This window comes from Lemur catta, chromosome 2 (genome assembly GCF_020740605.2).
Source record: "Lemur catta isolate mLemCat1 chromosome 2, mLemCat1.pri, whole genome shotgun sequence".
NCBI lineage: Eukaryota > Metazoa > Chordata > Mammalia > Primates > Lemuridae > Lemur > Lemur catta.
The window spans coordinates 78,371,523-78,393,796 of record NC_059129.1 but is presented as its reverse complement, the minus strand read 5'-3'; positions in this window follow the sequence as shown (position 1 = coordinate 78,393,796).

The window sequence follows — 22,274 nt, the reverse complement described above, 5'->3', positions numbered from 1 at the left end:
ATTATTTGAACTGAGTGATTTCACTTACATGAGGTACTGAGTAGTCAAACTCATAGAGGAAGTAGAATGGTGGTTGTCAGGGGCTGTCGGTGGGGGACAGGGAAGGGGCAACGGTTGTTTAACCGTTACAGAGTTTCAGCTTTGTAAGATGACAAGATTCTGGGGATTAGTTGCTAAACAATGTGACTATACTTAACACTAATGAACTGTATACTTAAAAATGGTTGAGATGGTAAATTTTATGTTACATGTATTGTACCATAATTAAAAAATCATGTGATTTTCATATAGTACTTTATTCACTCTCACTAAATGTAGCGATTAAATAATTGAACTATTTGAATATTCAAAATCATTTACCTCTTTATGAAAAAAGAAAACTGAACTGGTAGAAAAACTAGTTGACTAGAATGGAAATCTAAAGCTCTGGAAATAGTCTCCTTCATTAAGATAGCAATTAACAGTGCATATATTTGACATTCTGGTAAAACTTCAAAATTGTATAGATCTTAAAATAAAAGATACTTTAACATTTCAAGTTAGATTATATCCCCAGATATACATGTACAAATTTTTACCAATCATATTTTGAATCTATATCATTGTAATTAAACCTATATTAATTATAGATTTCTAAATTAACTTCCATTACTATGAGTTGAGAAATTTATCTCTAAATATTAATTTTTAGTGCTCCAAACTGATATTACCACTACTATTAGAATGTCCTATATAGCTGATTTCTGGATAGATTTCTAGAAACATTTGTCATCATTTAGGAAGAGAATGTATCCTGGAATGGGGAAAACAGGTGTGTGTACTTTTTCTCCAGCTCTGTTCTAGAGCAGCATTTGACTTTTTTGTTCCATATATGTGGTATTTATTAAAAGCCCAATTCCCTCAAGAATTGGAGGGAATTTAAGGGCACGTGTGAAGTAGATACAGACCCCACACAGCACTTAATAATAACGTTAGTAGCAGTATTAGAAAACCCAGTATGCATAGCAGTCCGAACCCCTTCTCACTCAAGAGCATTTGCTGCCTGTGCTGCTTTCATGCAGCACGGGGCGGGTGCTCCAGGAAAATAGATACGGGGCTTCCAATTAATGGATGACAACAGAAACATTAATATTCCTGCCACACAACCAAATCCATGCTGGAGGAAATAAGACTGTATTCACTGTGTACAAACAGCGTGGTAAGCGCACGCAGCGAGGTGGTAATTGAGGAGGGAGCTGTAGGAATTCTAGGTGAGAATTGCAGGCGTACTTGCCATTTGTCTTTCTTTGAGTCCCAGAATAGGGTTTTAGGAGCTATTTGTGTGATTAAGGGAGGAAGCCTGAGGAACTGTTACAGGGTCAACATTTCAAGAACAAGCTGAGACTTGGAGGCAGGATGGCTAAAAAAAGGGGAGACTAGGACAAGGGAAAGGCCCAATTTAAGGGAACTGAAATCATCCCTGGATAGAACAAAAATGATCAGAATAAAAATGTCTCTCATGAGCTCCAAGGTAATTAGAAATTTCTACAGTGCTAAAACATATGGGTGATCAATTCAAGAAGTGACCCAATTCCCACTTCCTTATGAAAACCTGGAAGACATGAAACAGAAGGATGGTGAGGAGGCTGCCAGAATATAAATAGGGAAACGGGATGCCCTCTGAGTTCCCACCTATTGTCCCACCCCTGAATCTTCAGTATATTTGCCTGGAAAGAGGGTCCCATGGGGATGAGAATTGTACCTGTGAAGAAGGGGAGAGGGAGCATCAATGTTAGACCTATGCCCAAAAGTTTTAAAAATGCAGAAAATACCATATAGAAACTTCATCAGGATAATACAAAGAAGGAGACCATGAGGAAGTCAGGAAAAAGGAGTCCAGCCCCGTATGTAGCACAGGATACAAGGTAATCATTGTGAGAGCCTTTGGAGATGCCTTAAAGCCGTCAACACCCCAAGTTCACTGTTCTGGTTTTCCTCTCTGTATCATAGATTATTTAGAAGCAAAACCCTAAAATAAAAAGGGTGTATGGCCAGGCACAGTGGCTTAAACCTGTAATCCTAGCACTCTGGGAGGCCGAGGTGGGAGGATCACTTGAGGTCAGGAGTCTGAGACCAGCCTGAGCAAGAGTGAGACCCCGTCTCTACTAAAAATAGAAAAATTACCAGGGTGTGGTGGCACAAGCCTGTAGTCCCAGCTACTCTGAAGGCTGAGGCAGGAGGATCGCTTGAGCCCAGGAGTTTGAGGTTGCTGTGAGCTAGGCTGACGCCACGGCACTCTAGCACACTAGCTCGGGGGACAGAGCAAGACTCTGTCTCAAAAAAGAAAAGGGGGTGTATGATTCTTTAATTCTGGGTCAAAGAAAAGCCAGAAAACTAAGGAGGCTGTATCCTAATTACATATACGGTCTTGAGAGAGAGCATCTAGAGAGAAGGGGAGACTCAACCACATCCCTGAAAGCTGGGATTAATGGGAGGGCACAGGAAAACCTACTCGGGATGGAGCAGTGGGCCAGGAGTTTTAACCAAAAGAGATTCCCTATAGACTCTGTAAACATGACTCATTCAAACTTACATATTTATTATTTTTCAGTTGAACTGCTACACTGAGACTATAATTGAATCACTTCTACCAGGTACTCAGATGTAATAGTACAATTTGGTAAACTAAGCTGTAAGATGAAAAAGGAAATAATCTTATAAAGTTCCCATGTAAGGCAAAAACAATGGAAAATTCTAAGTGTAGTTATTTTAATAAATTGTTTTCCTCTAACAGTGAATCATTTGAGTCCCCAAGAGTTGTGCCTGGAGAAATTTTTTAAAATACCCTATTTAAGGCTAAGAAAAACACCATTGAATATGTCACCTAGACTCATAATTTCACAGAACCCAGCCTGGATTCTTTTCCCTCGTGCACCCTTGTTTCTGTATCAGTAGTTAACACAAAGTTAAATGTCATGATTATTTTCTTCAATTCATACAGTTAAAGTTTATTCTGCTTCATAGCTTCCTGCTGAGGCATCTTTTTATATTAGTTCCCACGTTGTGTGATCTGGAAGGTCTGCCTCCGTGGACAGTTCCAGAACACATCATGCTCCTCCTTGCTGCAGTTCATTCTGTTTTCTACACCAACTGCCTGGAAGTGGCTCTCAAACCTTTACATGAACAAGAATCACATGGATCTTGTTAAAAATTCTGACTCTTCCTTTTACATTTTTAAGCCAATTTGCCAAATGATTCAATTGCAGATGATCCTCAGATCTTACTTTGACAACACTGCTTTATTTTTCCCTGCCCTGTCTCTCTAATGAAGCCCTCCAGACAAATCTTGTCCATACTGATTTCTTCCTATGACTGTCTAGAGTGGTACCTTGACCTCAGATTTAGCCCTGAATAGTTTATCTTCTCGCACTGTTGTTTATTTTATGTGATTATATCTCAGTTCTGAACTAGACTGAATACTTCTGGGAGCAATCCCATGTCTTTAATGACTGTATGGTAATGTGTAATATGCATGAAATAATATCAGCATGGGCTGTCCATGGAACAGAGAGCTTTTAATGGCAAAAGGATGGAGTTACGTCCTTGAAGATGACTAGAGAAAGAGCACCTGAGACAAAGCAAAGGCATTAGATGAAGGATGCACTGGCACCTGGGCAGTGTTGCAGCTTAGTCCCTGGGTGCCACTTGTAGCATGAAGACATAAAGGCAAATCCACAAACAGCAGGGGACACTGTAGAGCCAGGGAGTCCTGGGGCAGGATCTAGCCTTCCTTGCTGTATGACTTGGGTGTGTCCTTTCTCTAGACTTCAGCATACTCAGCTGGAAAAGAAAATTTTATTATGTGACATCTAAGATTCCTTCTGATGCTACAGAGTTTAGGAATTTACTTGTATCTGGGAAAGATAACAATGATAGCAGAAACATTGGTGTTATACACAAATGAACAATTTCCTGGCTGTGAAGTTTGTCAATACCTTTGTTTCTCAGCTTTCTTTTTCTAATTTCAAATTATTTCCTCATCTTAACAAATCTTTATACATATTTTTCCACTGTTTTAAATCCCTTATAAATGGGAGGCAATGCTATTTGATGGTATGTGTAATTATTCTGATTCTATATGTAATTATGCTGAGGATTTTTAGCACACTGATATTCCTTTCTGCCACTTCTGTGGGAAGTGTCTTCTTTGAAGATTTTTGCATCTGAGAATCTTCCTGAGATAGTCTCTTTTATTATCCTGTCTTCTTTTTGCCAATATCTTCTGTAAAACCCTTTTCCACTTCATCTCACAATTTATTTTTCCTTTCCATTGCTCTGTAAAATGTGCATTTTATAATATAACCACATTATACAAGTCCCCAGGCTCCTTCCAGCCCTAAAAGAATGTGTGTGGTTTTATAAGTAAGGTTTTTGTAAGTTGATTTCTATTATGAATCTAGTTGATATATAGGTACCATTTAAGAATCCTTAGTTTTACAATAAAAAATGATAATAGGCAAGAAGATTACTTTTCAAATATTCCTTATAATTTCACCATAAGTATTTAGGAATTACTTCTCTTTTCTATCTTTAATAACAATATATTTCAAATGTTTAGTTTAATTTTGTTTGATGCTAATTATTATTACTTTTTATTATTTAGGCAAAATAACAAAAATTAGGAAAAAATTAAAAGGAAAATATTAGTCGTAATTCTCTCAATTTACCATAAAAGTATTTATTCATGCATGTTGAATTACAATCATACATACTGTAATGCCATCTTGTAATCCTTTTTACTTGCTAATATATCATAAAACTTGTATCATAATCATTACAATTTTTTAATGGTTGCATAATGTTTCATTGAATTAGTGTCATGTATTTCCCTTCATTTTGCACGTTTAGGTTTGTTTATATTTCCTTAGTATTTTTTTGATACTACTATGATCATTTTCATGCAAATAACTTTTTTCTACTTTAAGATTATCTCCTGAAAAACAGGATAGCTATGTCAAAAGATAGGAACATTTGGAAGGTTTGAGAAAAATTATCATATTGCTTTCTAAAATGTATCATATCATTTCACATTGCCACCTTCAGTATAAATGCACTAGTTGAACACCACCTTACCCCAGGCAGCATTATTCATTTTTTTAAAAATATTGTGGTAAAATATCTATGACATAAAATTTACCCTTTTACCCATTCTTAAGTGTACAATTCATGGCATTAAGTACATGCATCATGTTGTGCAAACATTACCACTATTCATTTCCAGAACTTTTTCCTCATCCCAAACAGACACCCTGTGCCCATTAAATAATAACTCTCCATTTCCCCCCCTCCTCTCAGCCCCTGGTAACCTCTATTCTACTTTCTGTCTCTATCAAATCTGTTCTAGTGGATCAGGGGAAGATGGCTGACTAGAGACATCCGTTGCCATATTTGACCCACAGGAAACGAAAGGTTTCAGATAGAGGAGAGGGAGGAATGGGAACAGCTCAAGTGTAATTCAGGGGAAAGGTTCTGGAGTCTGCCAGAGACTTCACGGAAAGAAATTGTGAGGTAGAATGAGAAGGAAAAATGATGTCAACAGAAATCTACCCTGCAGATTTCTCAGAGCTCAGTGAAGGCAGTAGGTGGGGGTTTCATTTCTCCTTCCCACACACCTCTGGTAGTCCGAGGGCTGCGGAGCTGGTCAGGAGCTTTTCCACCCCCATGAACCCAAGGGCTGCTGCAACCACTGAACTGGGACCCTCTTGAAAATAAAGCATCAGGCTTCCAGTTGCTTTGGGAGTCAGTCCCAGGGCCACAGGCACAAGTCAAGAGGGCGGACGTGATACCCTTATTGGACCTTTTTCCACCCCAGGGAGCTCCAGCCCTTCAGTTCTCACATTCCCTGTTCCCACACAGACAGCTCCCAACTCCGGCCCAGATTGCAGTGGGCCCTGGAGAACTTGTGTGATCCCAGGGCTTGGACATTTCACATGGGCTTCCTTCCAAGGAGAGAGACCAGCAGAACTAGAGCGCCGTCTCTCTTCCATTCAGACTCTTTTTCTCCCCAAGTCCTCCACACCCACTGTTGCTGAGAAGGGCCATTGAACCAAGACTTTTGAAAGTGGCCTCTGCACTCTGCTAGTGCACCCTCTAGTCTGAGGTTTCCACAAAGAGAGGGGCCCACACTTTTCCCCTTGAGAATTTGCAGTCGACCTAGGGGTGCTAGGTGTGGGAGTTCCCAGCCTCCCAACACTCCCTGGAGATGCCCCACAGTGAGTCAGGCATGTGGCTGAATCCTCTTCCCCCAGGACTCAATGGGGTTGCTTGGGGACACAGAGGGGAGAGTTGAGAGCTAAACTGTGGGTCCCAGCCACAGCAAACTGGTGGAGCACCCATTCCCCTACAGGAAAGCCACACCTTCAGACTAGGATGGGTCCACGGGTTGGGCAGTTCCCACCGAGGTGCCGTTCCTGGTGAGCATGGTGAATTTGGGTACCATTTACAACCAGACATTGGAATGAGTCTCTCGAGGCAGGGGGCAAGCAGGGCAAAAGTCACTCCTGATGGCCAGTTGGTGAATTGCAGATGGCCCCTGCTTCACTAGAACACTTTCTGGTGAGGTGGGGCTGCTTAAACCTCCTTCCCACAGGCCTTCCCCAGTGGCCTGGGAGCTGATCTGTGATCCTTGTCCAGACACTTCTAGGACTTACATCTGTGGAGCCTGGAGGCAGGCTCACCTGACCTAGCCCCATCCGGCCTCACTCCTCCACCCACCTCTGCTGTGGTGGAGAGCACGCAATCCCTGGGGAGCCTCGCCTACACACCGCCTGAGGCATTCAAGGGCTTCTTCTGAGGGGCTAAAGCCAACTACAGGCACCAAAGAACAACTCTGTAGTTGGCTCTTTCCTGTAAGCACCAACTACTGACAGGGAGAACAACTGTAGAGCCCATTAAAGTATCTACTGGCTCAATCAAACAGGGCATCGCTGATTCCTACAAGCACCATCCACCATTTCAGAGATTAAGGGGGGTCCCAGTACAATTCACACAGCTGGGGAGAAGGGAAGACAGTGGAATAGAAGCAGCCCATGGGGCCACTGCTCTGTAGGATAGGAATAAAAGTTGCAGGTGGCTTGAGCTGAGATAGGTCTCCCCTCACACCCCTCACCACTGCAGGCTGATAGGGGAGCCACTCAGAGTCTGTGCAGAGACATTGCACCAGCCAGCAGGCAGAGCAGAGATCTGAGGGCTCCCAATCCGTGGCCTCTGCAACCGATGCCATCCTGATCACTCTGGTGCACAGTGGCAACTCTGCTCAGGACTCAGCCTTCCAGCAGTAGCCTTTACATCACCCCTTTACCCCAGGCTAGGGAGGGAGCAGACAGAACAAATGCTCCCCTGTGCTGTGCCCTGAGACTGGGGGCTGAGCACGCCTCCCTCCCTGTGTGGGATCTGAGCAAAGGAGGAGCCTCAGGCACCACAGGCACCACCTGGGAAGCCTTGGGTGACTGTCTCAGCAGGACCTAGGCAGGGTAGAGGAGAACCTCAGCCAACCAGCACTCCAGCCCATCTCCGCAGTCCCTGGGTGTCTGAGACAAACTCCTGCCTGCGTGACTGCGCACCAGCAGTCTCCATAATGGTAGAACAGCCTTGCATTGATGTGGCTGTGCTCCCATAATCCCTGAATCTAGCTCTGAAGCTTTTGCTGTACCCAAGCCTGAGGCTCTGCCCCTGTAGCTCCAGGGCCCCTGACAGGCCTGCAGCACCACCCCTGAGATTCCAGAGTTGAGCCTAGGCCCCAAGACACTACTCTTGAGTCTCCACAACTGCTGCTGGCTAGGTGGACTGAGGGCTAATGCTTTACCTGCCCAGCACTGAACAGACATTATTCTTGGAACTGGTCTGTGCAAATGCCTACAGCCTGGTCATCCATGACCACTGCCTAAATAGACTCACCCAGCTGCCACTGTCACCTCCACTGAGTGACCCCAGCCAGAGCAATCCCCTGCAACAGCTGTCGTGGAGAGGGGCACATCCAGCCCCAAACTCAAACTCCCAAAAGTGAGCTGGGGAAAACCCTTTACCCAACATGAAGATCATCCAGCACTGGCTCAAACTGAGGCAATCACAGGGGAACAGGTCAAAACAGAACAGCTCTTCTACAGGCTCTCAGTGCACCCACCCATCCCATGATGAGTCAACATTCCAGAGTAGGATACAAAAGCTTGACCTAGGGTCCTCCCCTTCCCCTAGCTAAAGAGGAGAGTACCCAGCAAAGGAGAACAAGGGCCCTACAATCCTATTAATCCAGACCTGAGAGAAGAGCAGCCAAATGAGAAGAAACCAGTAAAAGAACCTTGACAACATGAAAAATCAAAATAGTTCAACACCCCCAAGGGATCATAATGAAGCTACAGTAGTGGACTCCACCCACAAGGAAATTGCTGAAATGACAGAAATGGCATTCAGAATATGGATGTCAAATAAGATGAATGGAATTGAAGAGAAAGTTGAAAACCAACAAAAAGAAGCCAAAAAGATATTTCAGGAAATTAATGAAAAAGTCACTATAGAGCTACACAACATAAGGAAGGATATAAATAAATGAATCATTTAGAGCAGCAGTCCCCAAACTTTTGGCACCAGGGACCAGTTTCATGGAAGATAAATGTTCATGGACTGGAGGTGGGGATTGGGGAGTGGAATGTCATGGGTTGGGGTGGGGGTACAGAGCTCAAGTGGCGATGCATGGCCTGTTTTCTAACAAGCCACAGACTGGTACCAGGCTGTGGAATGGGGGTTGGAGACCACAGATTTACAGAACTTGAAAACACAGCAGAAAGCATAAGGAACAGACTAATCCAAACAGAAGAAAGAATCTTAGAGCTTGAAGACAAGGTTCTCAAGCTAACCCAATCATTTAAAGAGGGAGAGAAAAGAACAAAAAAGGCAGAGCAATCACTTAGAGAGATATAGGACTATGTGAAGTGAACTAACATACAAATTATAGGTATCACTGAGGGAGAATAAGAGAGAGCTAAATGCATGGAAAATCTATGCAAAGGAATTATCAAAGAAAACTTCCTTGGTATGGCCAGAGATCCAGACATCCAGATACAAGATAGTCATCGAACTCTGGGAAGATTAATAATAAACAGGACATCTCCAATACACAGTAATCAACCTAGCCAAAGTCAAAATGAGGGAGAAAATTCTACAAGCAGCTAGACATAACCAACAACTGACCTATAAAGGAAAACCCATCAGGCTAACAACAGACCTCTCAACAGAAACCTTACAAGCCAGAAGGGAGTGGGGCCCTATCTTTGATCTTCTTAAACAGAACAACTGCCAGCCTAGAATCTTGTATCCTGCAAAGCTAAGTTTCACATTTGATGGAGAAATCAAGTCTTTTCCAGACAAGCAAACACTGAGGGAATTTGTCATGACTATAGCTGCCCTGCAGGAAATACTCAGAACTGCATTATACACAAAACAGCATAATAGATACTCACCAGTGTAAAATTACCCCCAAAAGCTAAAGCTCACAACCCGTATAAAATAACAGCACAAGAGGAGAAACAAAGCAATAAAGTACTACCCAACATGATGAAAAGAACAGTATCCCACATGTCAATTCTCTCTCTTAACATTAATAACTTGAATGTGCCACTCAAAGACATAGGCTGGCTGACTGGATGAAAAAATACAACCCAGGTATCTGCTGTCTCCAGGAATACATCTAAACCACAAGGGTGCACATAGATTCAATGTGAAAGCATGGGAAAAAATATTCCATGCAAATGGAAACCAAAAGAGAGTAGGTGTAACCATTCTCATATCAGATAAAATTGACTTTAAATCAACAAAGGTAAAGAAAAACAAAGAGGGTCATTATATAATGGTAAAGAGAGCAATTCAACAAGAAGACATAAAAATCCTAAATATAACATAGCAGCTTCCATATACATAAAGCAAATTCTACTAGAGCTAAGCAAAGAAATAAATAGCAACACTGTAATTGCTGGGGACTTCAACACTCCACTGTTAGAACTTCACAAATCATCAAGGCAGAAAATAAAAAAAGAAACACTGACCTAAACCAGACTCTAAGTCAAACAGACCTAATTAGACATTTATAGAACATTCTACCCCAAAACCTCTGAATATATATTCTTCTCAGCAGCACATGAGACATTCTCCAAGACTGATCATATCTTAGACCACAAATAAGGCCCCAACAAATTAAAAAAACAGAAATCATACCATGTATCTTCTCAGACCACAGTGGAATAATACTAGAAATCAATTACAGGAGAAACACTCAAACCTACACAAAGTCATGGAAATTAAACAATCTGCTGCTGAACAATTTTACTGGGTCAAGAATTAAATTAAGATGGAAATCAAAAGATTCTTTGAACTGAACAACAAAGAGGACACAAGCTATCAAAATCTATGGGACTCAGCAAAAGCATTCCTCAGGGGAAAATTCATACCTTAAATGTCTATATCAAAAAGATAGAAAGATCACAAATTAACAACCTAATGTCACATCTCAAAGCACTAGAAAAGGAAGAGCAAACCAAACCCAAAGCCAGCAGAAGAAAAGAAATAACAAAGGTCAAAGAAGAATTAAATGAAACAGAAAATAAAAAAATAATACAGTGGATCAACAAAACAAAAAATTGGTTCTTTGAAAAGATAAACAAAATTGACAATCACTTACTAGATTAACCAGGAATAGAAGGGAAAGGACCCAAATGAGTTCAATCAGAAATGAAAATGGAAACATTACAACTGATACCACAGAAATACAAAACATCATCAATGAATACTATGAAAATCTCTATGCACATAAACTAGAAAACGTAGAGAAAATGGACAAATTCCTGAAAACACACGACCTCCTAAAACTCAATCAAGAAGAAACAGAACTCTTTAACTGACCAATAATGAACAATGAAATCAAAACAGTAATAAAAAATTTTCCAACAAGAAAAAGCCATGGACCAGATGGATTCACAGAGGAATTCTACCAGACCTATAAAGAAGAGCTGGTACCCATATCACAGAAATTATTCCATACCATAGAGAAAGAGGGAATTCTCCCCAACTCATTCTATGAAGCCAGTATCACTTTGATACCAAAGCCAGGGAAGGAACAAAGAAAAAAAGAACTACAGACCAAAATCCCTTATGAATATAGATGCAAAAATACTCAACAAAATATCAGCAAACCGAATTCAACAGCACATCAAAAAAAATAATCCACCATGACCAAGTGGGCTTCATCCCAGGGATGCATGGATGGTTTGACATACATAAATCAATAACTGTAATTCACCACATACAAGGAAGCAAAAACAAAGACCATATGATCATCTCAATAGATGCAGAAAAAGTATTTGACAAAATTCGCACCCTTTCATGATAAAAACCCTCAACAAAGTAGGCATATAAGGAACAGATCTCAAAATTATAAAAGTCATTATTACAAGCCTACATCCTTCTGAATGGGGAAAAGTTGAAAACATTCCCCCTAAGAATTGGAACAATACAAGGGTGACTACTGTCACCACTTCTATTCATCACAGTGCTGGAAGTCCTAGCTAGAGCAATAAGTCAAGAAAAAGAAATAAAGTGTATCCAAATTGGGAAAGAGGAAGTGAAACTATAGCTTTTTGCTGATGACATGATCTTGTATCTAGAAAATCCCAAAGACTCCACCAAGAGACTCCTGGAATTGATAAATGAATTCAGCAAAGTTGCAGGTTACAAAATCAATGTACATAAATCAGTAGCATTTCTATATATCAATAACAGTCAAACTGAGAGTCCAATCAAAGACTCAATACCTTCACAATAGCCAAAAAGAAAATAAAATACCTAGGAATATACTTAACCAAGGAAGTGAAAGATTTCTATAAGGAGAACTAAGAAACACTGAGGAAAGAAATCACAAAGGATACAAACAAATCAGAAAGCATATTTGCTCATAGATTGGTAGAATCAACATTGTTAAAATATCCACACTACCCAAAGTGATATACAAATTCAATGCAATTTCCCATCCAGATTCCAATGTCACATTTCACAGATCTGGAAAAATGAATTCTACACTTTGTTTGGAACCAGAGGAGAGCCTGAGTAGCCAAAGAAATCCTAAGCAAAAAGAACAAATCTGGAGGTATCACATTATCAGAATTCAGACTATACTAAAAAGCTATAGTAACCAAAATAGCATGTTATTGGCACAAAAATAGAGACATGGACCAATGGAATGGAATAGAGAACCCAGATATAAAGCCATCTACCTACAGCCAGCTGATCTTTGACAAAGCAGACAAAAATGCTTGGTGGAGTAATGAAGCCCTATTCAATAAATGGTGCTGGTAAAATTGGATAGCCATATGTGGAAAAATGAAACAGGACCCTCACCACTCACAAAAACTAATTCAAGATGGATTAAAAGACTTAAATATAAGTCATGAAACCATAAGAATTCTAGAGGAAAATGTAGGAAAAACTCTTAAAGATAGTGGCCTAGGCAAAGAATATATGACTAAGACTCCAATAGCAATCACAGCAACAACAAAAAGAAATAAATGGGACTTAATTCAATTTAAAAAGCTCCTACAAAGCTAAGGAAATAATCAAAAGAGAAAATAGACAATCTACAGAATGGGAGAAAATATTTGCAAGCTATATATCCCATAAAGGGCTAAGATCCAGAATCTACAAAGAACTCAAGCAAATCAGAAAGAAAAATACAAACAACTCCATTAAAAAGTAGGGAAAGGACACGAACAGTAGCTTTTCAAAAGAAGATAGACAAATGGCCAATAAACATATGAAAAAAATGCTCAATGTCACTAATCATCAGGGAAATGCAAATTAAAACTACAATGAGATATCACCTTACCCCTGTTAGAATGGCTTTTATTAAAACATCCCAAAACAGCAGCTGTTGGCATGAATGCAGAGAAAAAGGAACACTTATACACTGGTTGGGACTGCAAATTAGTGCAACCTCTATGGAAAACAGCATGGAGATTCCTCAAAGAACTAAAAGTAGACCTACCATTCAATCCAGCAATCCCACTGCTGGGTATCTCCCCAAAGGAAGAAAAAAGTCATTTTATCAAAAATACATCTGCACTTAAATGTTTATTGCAGCACAATTCACAATTGCAATAATGTGGAATCAACCCAAGTGCCCATCAATTCATGAATGGATTAACAAAACATGGTAAATGTATACCATGGAGTACTACTCAGCCTTAAAAAAGGAAGAATTAATGCCTTTTGTAACAATTTGTATGGAACTGGAGACCATTTTCCTAAGTGAAGTATCACAAGATAGAATTAGAGACCATTATCTCAAGTGGAATATCACAAGAATGGAAAACAAACACCACCTGTATTCTCTATTAAACTGGAACTAACCAATGAACACATGTGTGTACAGAGGTATATACATCTTAGTGGAAATCAAGCAGCTGGGAGAGGGGAAGTGGGGAGGGTCAAAAACCTACCTAATGGGTGCAATGAACATTATTTGGGTGATTGGCACACTTATAGCCATGACTCAAGCAATGTCAAAAGCGATACATGTAACCAAAACATTTGTACCCCCTTAGTATTTTGAAATATAAAAAAGAAAGTAGATTAATTAAACTTTTCAACACATCCTTTATAGTATGAAAGTAACACTCAAATATTGAAAAAAATCAAATAGCAATATAATTAGAATGTTTGAGAATATAGTTTACTTATTGGTTACAAAAAACAAAAACAAAACAAAACAAAAAAACACTAGGAAAATCATGCACAATCATCTATTTAGCCAGAAGTTTGCCAGAGAAGAAAAGGAATATTTTGTTTATCCTAATCATCTACTCACTTGAAATTTACTATATAAAATTAAATTTTCCTTAAAAAAATCTATTCTAGGTATTTCATATAAGTAGAATCATATCATATTTGTCTTTCTGTGGCTTGTTTCACTCAGCAGAATGGTTTCAAGATTCATCCACATTATAGCATGTATTAGAATTTCATTTCTTTTTAAAGCTGAATAAAACTTCATTGTGTATATATAATATATACACTACATTTGTTTGTCCATTCATTTGTCCATGGATATATGAGTTCTTTCTACCTTTTGGTTACTGTAAATAATGCTGCTGTGAACATTGGTATGCAAGTATCTGTTTTAGTCCCTACTTTTAAATCTTTGGGGTTTACAGGGAGAAGTGGAATTGCTGGACCATGTAGAAATTCTCTTTAGCTTTTGAGGAATGCCTTTCTTTTAATGGTTATGAAAAAGTTCTGTGTTTGCTTTTTTTTCCCTTGCCTTTTTTTTGTCTGCTTTGTTTTGGCATAAATTTTATTTTTTCTAAGGTTTGAATATTTTCCTCATCTACATCAATGCATGTTGCATCTTATGAATTATCAATTCATGCCCTCAGTCCATATATTGATAACCTCTTTTCCAAAATGTCTTTTTAAAAATTTGATTGAGCCCCGTGGTGGACATCTGTTTCTTTTGCCTACTGAGAGTCCTTTCCTTTTGTACATGGATTTTCCTTTGAGAACTATCCTTCTTCTGCTGCAGGTTACACAACATCAAGCATGTGTCTACCTTCTGGCCAATTAGACACTCTCTGGAATTTGAATTTTGAGAAGAATGAAACAAGAATAGAAAATGAGGAAAGATAAATCATGATGCCTACAGCTTTCTGAAAGACTGTCCAGCTATTAGTTTCCCATATCTACATATTTCCCTTGGTTCTCATTCATACCAAGACCTTATTTTTTTCAGTCTTTAGTTTTGCAGGCTGCATCTTATAATTTAATTCTAACAAATTTCTTATTTTTAAAAATATTTAAGTTATCTAGAGTTGGTCTCTATTGTTCATAGTCAGACTTGATAAAATATCCACCTACATTATATAATCAGTCCTTAGTCAAATTTTATATAATTCTTTCCCAGTTCATTGGCTCCTTTTTTCATTTTTCCCCACTTTTTAGAAATTTTTAATTTTGTAAACCTAAATCCAAAATGTTTTTATATGACATTTTTTCAATTAATTCAAAGTTAAACATTTGCTTCCTTCCACCAGTCTAACTAATCTCTTCACTTTCTATTTTGATTATACCTAAATTATTCCAATTTATGCCCAACTTTTCATTATTCCTAAAAATGTTATTTTTTTATGTTTACTAATATCAAGTGACTTTAGATTAATTAATTTGTTTTTATATCGCTCCAATTCTCCAGGTCTCTTAATGTGTTTGATTTTATGGTGTAACAGATACTTCTCACTTGTGGAGGAGTCCATTCCCAACCTCCTAAGGATAATGATGTCCTACAAATACTGTATTTTAAGAAGGAAGGGAATAGTGAAAGCAAATGCATAGCTGTTCTTTCTCTTCCTAGTCTCATTTTTTTTCTTCCTAGAGGGGCAAGAATGAGAACCGTATAGAAGACAGAAGAGTGGCTCTGGATTATAACCTAGGAGGAAAGTAAAGGCCTGTGTTGGGAGGAGTGCCCAAGTCAGGAGCAAGGGTGAAATGGGGGAATGCAGAACACAGGAGAGTTAACTAATGGTAAATGACATATAAGTATGGGAGGCTCAATTTTGGCCTCATGCTAAGGGTTCTAACCTGAGCACTTAAAGCAGAGATGCATTTACAGTAATGTAAAACTCTTATCACATGAAATCTTACACAGAAGCTGAATATCTACAGCAGGTAACAGCAGAGTTGGTCTGATTGAAACCCAGCCCATCTGATCTCTTCTTAATCAGCCACAATCCCTATGATACCCTCGGAACTCTAGGATTCTACAGGACAAGATTTGAAAATGACTGGTTGAAAGGACAGGAGGTGTTATACATCATCATAATTCGTGCCCAGGAGAAAATGGCTGACAGTAGCTTAAATAACACCACTCTTTGAAGGAGTTTTAGTTGGGATGTGGGTCAAAGGGACTGAGCCCCTATGGAGGAATTTCATAAATCAGAGTGGAAGAACTGGCTGGGGCGGGAGGTGGTGGTGATGGTGGGCACAGAAGCAATTCAATTGCTCTAAAATCATGTTATGTATCCTGTCACCTACTCTCTGGATGAAGTGATGGCCACAGACAATTTATTGTGAGTCATCATCATCATAAGACACTTGATACTTTTTAAGAAGCCTTTAGTACACTGTTCACACAAATTAATCCTAATCCTATCAAATAGGCCACTTTATGAATATGCCTAATAATAAGCATACATTTGAAATGATTCCCAAGAAATACAGGTAGAGAAGAATACAATTTGAATACAGTGATGGCAAATTAGAAAGAAGAATTAAGGTTTTTCTCCCTGTCAATCAAACCAGGCTAACATATATATTTAAAGGGAAAATGGCAAGCGGTGATTACTTAGTGTCTGAGAGCCTGATGGAGGGTTTTGTTTGTACTCTCAGCCAAAGAACTGAATGTTCCATACTGTCACTGAAGAACAAAATGTCATCTGGTGAAATTAATGGCTGATAAATTTAGAGCAAGCCAAAGAAACTATTGCTTTGTGCCACATTTAGCCAACCTGTGAAACCCACTGCCACAGGAGGTTATGGAGTTGAGCACTATAGTTGGATTTAAATTAGAATGAATAACTTTATGGCTAATAAATGCCAGTTCCAGCTCTTCATGCTAAGATAAAAGGGGTGATCAAAATACATATTTCAGAGCACAGGCCAGTTGCTGCAGGGGCCAGAAGCAGGAACCCTTCCCTTGTAAACACTGATTAGCCATCAAGAACACAAGAAACAGTCTTACCTCTCTGCCAGAATGAGGCACTGCTCCCTGCAAAAGCAGTGTGCTACATTTGCTGGCCCAGGAGAGAGACCGCTGTGGAATGAAGTGTGGAAGGATGGCCCGTGAGAGGTTTGTGCTGAACTTCCACAGCTGTGAGCTACTAACGAATAAGCAAACAAACAAAAGTTGAGCCTTTTCTCTTGCCACTCTTAGTCTCCTACTGCACCACCTCAAATGTTTTCATGCTGAGCTTACACCTTGCTGACTAAAATAAGTGTTGAGCCACCAACTTCTCCACTGGCTTAGTGTCCACTTCCAGGTAGTCCGTTCTGCACTCCTCTCTTTCATGATTGATGATTCTCCATTTCTGAGTGTCTGCTCAGAGTTCCCACACATTCTCCCATCCTGATAATTTGGGCTGGATCATAAGGAAATAGAAAGGATCCCTGAACACTTTCTTTTTAAGCATGTGTTTAAAAATCAAAAGCTTTGAGGGTCCAGGTAGGTAATGTAAGTGTGTGTGTGCAGCAGCCTGAGTATAAGAACATTTAACTTCCAGAAATAGAATCAAACATCTTTTATTTTTACTAAATTAGAACTAAATTAGAAGTACGGGGCATAATGTAAACAGATATGATATTTTGGATTATATATTAACTTAAAAATAAAAAGATTAACTGAAAAATTTCTAATTCCAATTCTGATTTAGAATTAGAAAACCAACATCTTTTTTCTGCACAACATGTATTAGACCTCATATTTCTTTTTAAAATGGACAGTACAAAATTCGGCCTTTAATCCCTTAAATGAGCACAATATTTTGGTTTTATTTCATTTCATAATGGAGAACAGATGTTTCCAAATATATTTCCAAATAAAGTTTCGTTTTATATTTATGGTAACTACTCCCAAGACATGGAAGAAATCTAATTTTCTAACACTATAATATTTTGCTATCACTATCATAATACTATATGATTTTATTTGATAACTCTTCATTGATTCTATCAGTATTAATTGTGAGAGACAAAGTAAACAACATTAGTTTATTTTCAAAAAGTTTGAAGTTATAGAACCTTGTTTCTAATTGGGTCTTCAACTCTGCAATTGGGGAAATTCCCATAATTTCCAATTCTAAAAACTGATTCTAATTTAAGAAGTGTGATAGATCAGCGTTCCCCAAACTTTTTGACACCAGGAGCTGGTTTCATGGAAGACAATTTTTCCATGGACCAGGGGTGGATTGGGGTGGCGGGAGGTTTCAGGATGATTCAAGCACATTACATTTATTGTGCACTTTATTTCTATTATTATCACAGTGTTACTTGCCACCCACTGATAGGGTTTTCTTTTCTTTTCTTTTCTTTTTTTTTTTTTTGAGACAGAGTCTCGCTCTGTTGCTCCTGCTAGAGTGCTGTGGCGTCAGCCTAGCTCACAGCAACCTCAAACTCCTGGGCTCAGGTGATCCTCCTGCCTCAGCCTCCCGAGTAGCTGGGACTACAGGCACGTACTAAAACGCCCGACTAATTTTTTCTATTTTTAGTAGAGACAGAGTCTCGCTCTTGCTCAGGCTGGTCTCGAACTCCTGACCTCAAGCAATCCTCCTGCCTTGGCCTCCCAGAGTGCTAGGATTACAGGCAGTAGCTACCATTCCTGGCCACTGACAGGGTTTTAATATGAGTCTGCAAGTAATTGATTTATTATGATCTCTGTGCAGTTAAATCTTTTTGCTAATGATAATCTGTATTTGCAGCTGCTCCCTAGTGCTAGCATCACTGCCTCAGCTCCACCTCAGATCATCAGGCATTAGATTTTCATAAGGAGCCGCAACCTAGATCCCTCCCATGCACAGTTTACAGTAGGGTTCACACTCCTTTGAGAACCTAATGCTGCTGCTGATCTCACAGAAGGTGGAACTCAGGCAGTGATGCAAGCGATGGGGAGCAGCTGTAAATACAGGCGAAACTTCACCCTCTCTCCCGCCGCTCACCTCCTGCTGTGAGGCCTGGTTCCTAACAGGCCACAGACTGGTACCAGCCCATGGCCCAGGTTTGCCGAAGACACCATTTTTCCTAAAAATAAGGTCATCAAAACATAATTTTAAAAATTATTTATAAGCTCATTTGCATTCTTTTAAATTAATAGATAATTACTTTTCGTGGTAGCATCACTTATTTGATTTGCTTTCAAAATAAAACTCCACTGAAATTTCTGTTGCTTTTCTCAGGTCATTAAAATTTCCATCATGCATTTTCTTTTTATGGTTTGTTCATAATGATGACTTAAATTGCTTTCTCTTGACAAAGACGTTCTTTGTATATTAAACATGTAAAAGTAGTTGCTAACTTCACAAAGAAACTTGCTCTCTCCTACTTTTCTTGAATTATATTAGCCTTTCAATCTCTATCTCATTTTCTGCTTTTGCTAGAGATATAGAGACACAAAGCATTTCTTACCTTGAGAAAAACAACAGCACGACTGTAATGAAAATGGGAACTGACACCCTCATTATCAGGCTCATAAAATAAGATGTGAATCTAGTAAATAGGAGAGAACATGCCCTTCTAAAGAGAATGGCATTTACACTGTTCCAGCCAGTTGCCGCCTTGTAAGACTGAGAACCGGCGCTGCTACATCTAAATGTTTCTGGAGAGTCCAAATACCCAGATTTTTTCCCCACGTTTTAAATGTATACAACTAATTAAATATTTAAAATATAGTACATACGTCTACATATCCACTAGAATGGCTATAATTCAAAAAACAAACAATAACAAGTTTGGGTATGGATGTAGAGAAACTGGAATGCTTATAACATTGTACGAATAGAAAATAGTACAGCTACTTTGGAAAACAACTTGGCAGTTTTTTAAAAAGTTAAACATAAACTTAACATACAACTCAACAATTCTACTCTTAGGAATTTACCCGAGAGAAATGAAAACATATGTCCACACTAAGATGTTTATGCAAAAGTTTATAGCACCATTATTCATAATAGCCCCAAACTGAAAACAACTCAAATGTCTATCAACTGGTGAATTAATAAACAAAATGTAGTATATCCATATAATGGAATGTTACTCAGTCATAAAAAGGAATTGCCTACTAATACGTGCCATAGAATGAAGGAACTGCAGAGCCTTACATTAAGTGAACGAAACCAGATGCAAAAGACTACATATTATTAATACATGTCTCCATTTATATAAAATGTCCAGAATAGGCAAAACTATTGATGGATACAGAAAATATATAAATAGTTGCCTATGGCTTCAGGGGCTGAGGGAGCTGGAGGAAAATGGGGAACAACTGCTAACAGGTAGAGGATTTCTTTGGGGGATGATAAATATACTCTAAAATGGATTGTGGAGATTGCTGCACAACTCTGTGAATATACTGAAAACCATTGAATTGTACACTTTAAATGGACTAATATCATGGTATGTGAATTATAGCTCAATAAAGCTGTTTTTTTTTTTCTTTTCCAAAAAGTGAAAAACAGAGTGGAAAATGGGAAGCAAAGCTTTAGGACAGGAATCAAGAAGAAACAGAAGGGAGTGGGAAGGAGGTTGGGGGGGAGAAAAGGAAGCTGGGCATTACAGATTAGGGCCTGGTGAGCAGAGGCAAGGTCTGGCACTAGTGGAATGAATGACAGAGGGATTCATTCCTGACTCTACCCAGTGCTGAATGCTCGACGCATATCAGAACAGAATGCTTGATAACATCATTGGGGAGTAGAAGAAATAGAGTAAAACACTGGTGACCAGCATGACTAACCAGTACCTCCCCTGGCTTTCTGGATTTGCACGATCACATGGAGAGATCCCAGTGATTATGGAAGTTAAATGTCCCATCATTGATGACAATGGTATCTCAGTGTAGATTAAATTTGATTCAGAAGAATACTGCAATAAAACTGGCTTAAGATGGCATAATAACTGTTTCATTGTTATTCATTCTCTTCCAACACCATTGTCTAGTGGCCATGAAGTCTGAGGAGACCAATCCCCAAGGACAGGCCCTGAATAGTATTAGTCTATCAGAGTAAACTCATCTCCTTTCCCATAGTACATACCTACCTTCCACAAAATATTCTGCTTTTTGCTATGATGATTCTTGAAAAGTCATAACACTTTCAGACAATAATTCTTTTCTCCAAATGAGGCTTTTCCTTTTTACCCCAAAACATACTAAATAAACAATAGAAGCAATAAGAGTAATAAGTAATAAATAATAGAAATAATATTTTTGACATTATGGTTTTAGGCAAAAAGACATGTGCATCGACTTACTTAACACAACATTTTCTAATCAGACAATTTCATATGAATCTAATTTGAGGTGTGAGCAATGTTTAGATAAATGCAAAACAATTGATTTTGCTTGTGTATGTCAAATGAGAGAGAGAAAATGGTTTGCAGCTTCAACAACTCTTAGTCTGTTTTGAACATACGCTATTTCCACGTTTCAAAGCATTCTTTTGCTTAGCTTTTAGTTCATCCTAAAAGTGTTTTTGTATTCTATAACAGTAAAGTACAGTTTGACTGCAAGATCACCAGAGTCCCAAAAGGTTGAACACTTGATGATTAAAATGGTACCAAAAGAAGACGAAGAATAAATAAACCTTTACTACAGCCTATTTTATGCATAAACTTGTATTTTTGCTTTCAAATTATTGTATTTTTAAAAATTATGTAAACTTGTTTGCATTGTTCAATTGCTATATAAAATTATCAGGTATCTTGAGCTGGGATGAGATGCATCAGAATTTTTCTTTTAAAATGAATGCAAATATTTCTTCACTTAGCAACAGGGATTTCAGGAAGGAAATAGTAAACAAGGGACAGGTGTAAGTGTTTCAAGGGACTCAGGACTAAGTCATTCAAAGCATAATGTTTCTCGTATAGGATCTGGTTCAGTGGTTGCCCATTGGGAAAAGTTCAGGAAACTCAAGATGGTCAGGAAGGAACTGGCTCTCTCTCTATGAATGTGGACAATGACGTATGTGGCTCTATGAGTAGCCGGTACCATTCTGAGACCACGTCAGGGACATAGATAGCCTTGGATTGAAGCTGACGTTACAGCCCAGGTTCCCCAGCAGGGCTGATCCTTTCCTGGAAACTCTAGCCAGTGGACAGCAGTCACACCAATTGGCTTAGCCTGTACGCCAAGTTTATTTAACCTGGGTTGAAGGTATTACCAGGGACTGAGTCAGTGTGAAGTATAACAAATGGCTAGAGGGGGATACCAAAATGTTGCTTTTTAGAGCCTGGTTAAATGTGGCCTTCCCCTCAAGAGTAGGGTGAGAAGACTCTAAGGCACCCTACCAGCTCCCCTGAAAAGCAGAAAGTGGATGCTTTTGTAAGGCCAAAATACACAAGGCCTGACAGCAGTGTTCTACACCTTTCCTTCTTCCCAAGACTGAGAAGAAAAGTATACAGTAATGCAATGACATGCCTTTTAGATTTCCCCTTTCGCAGAT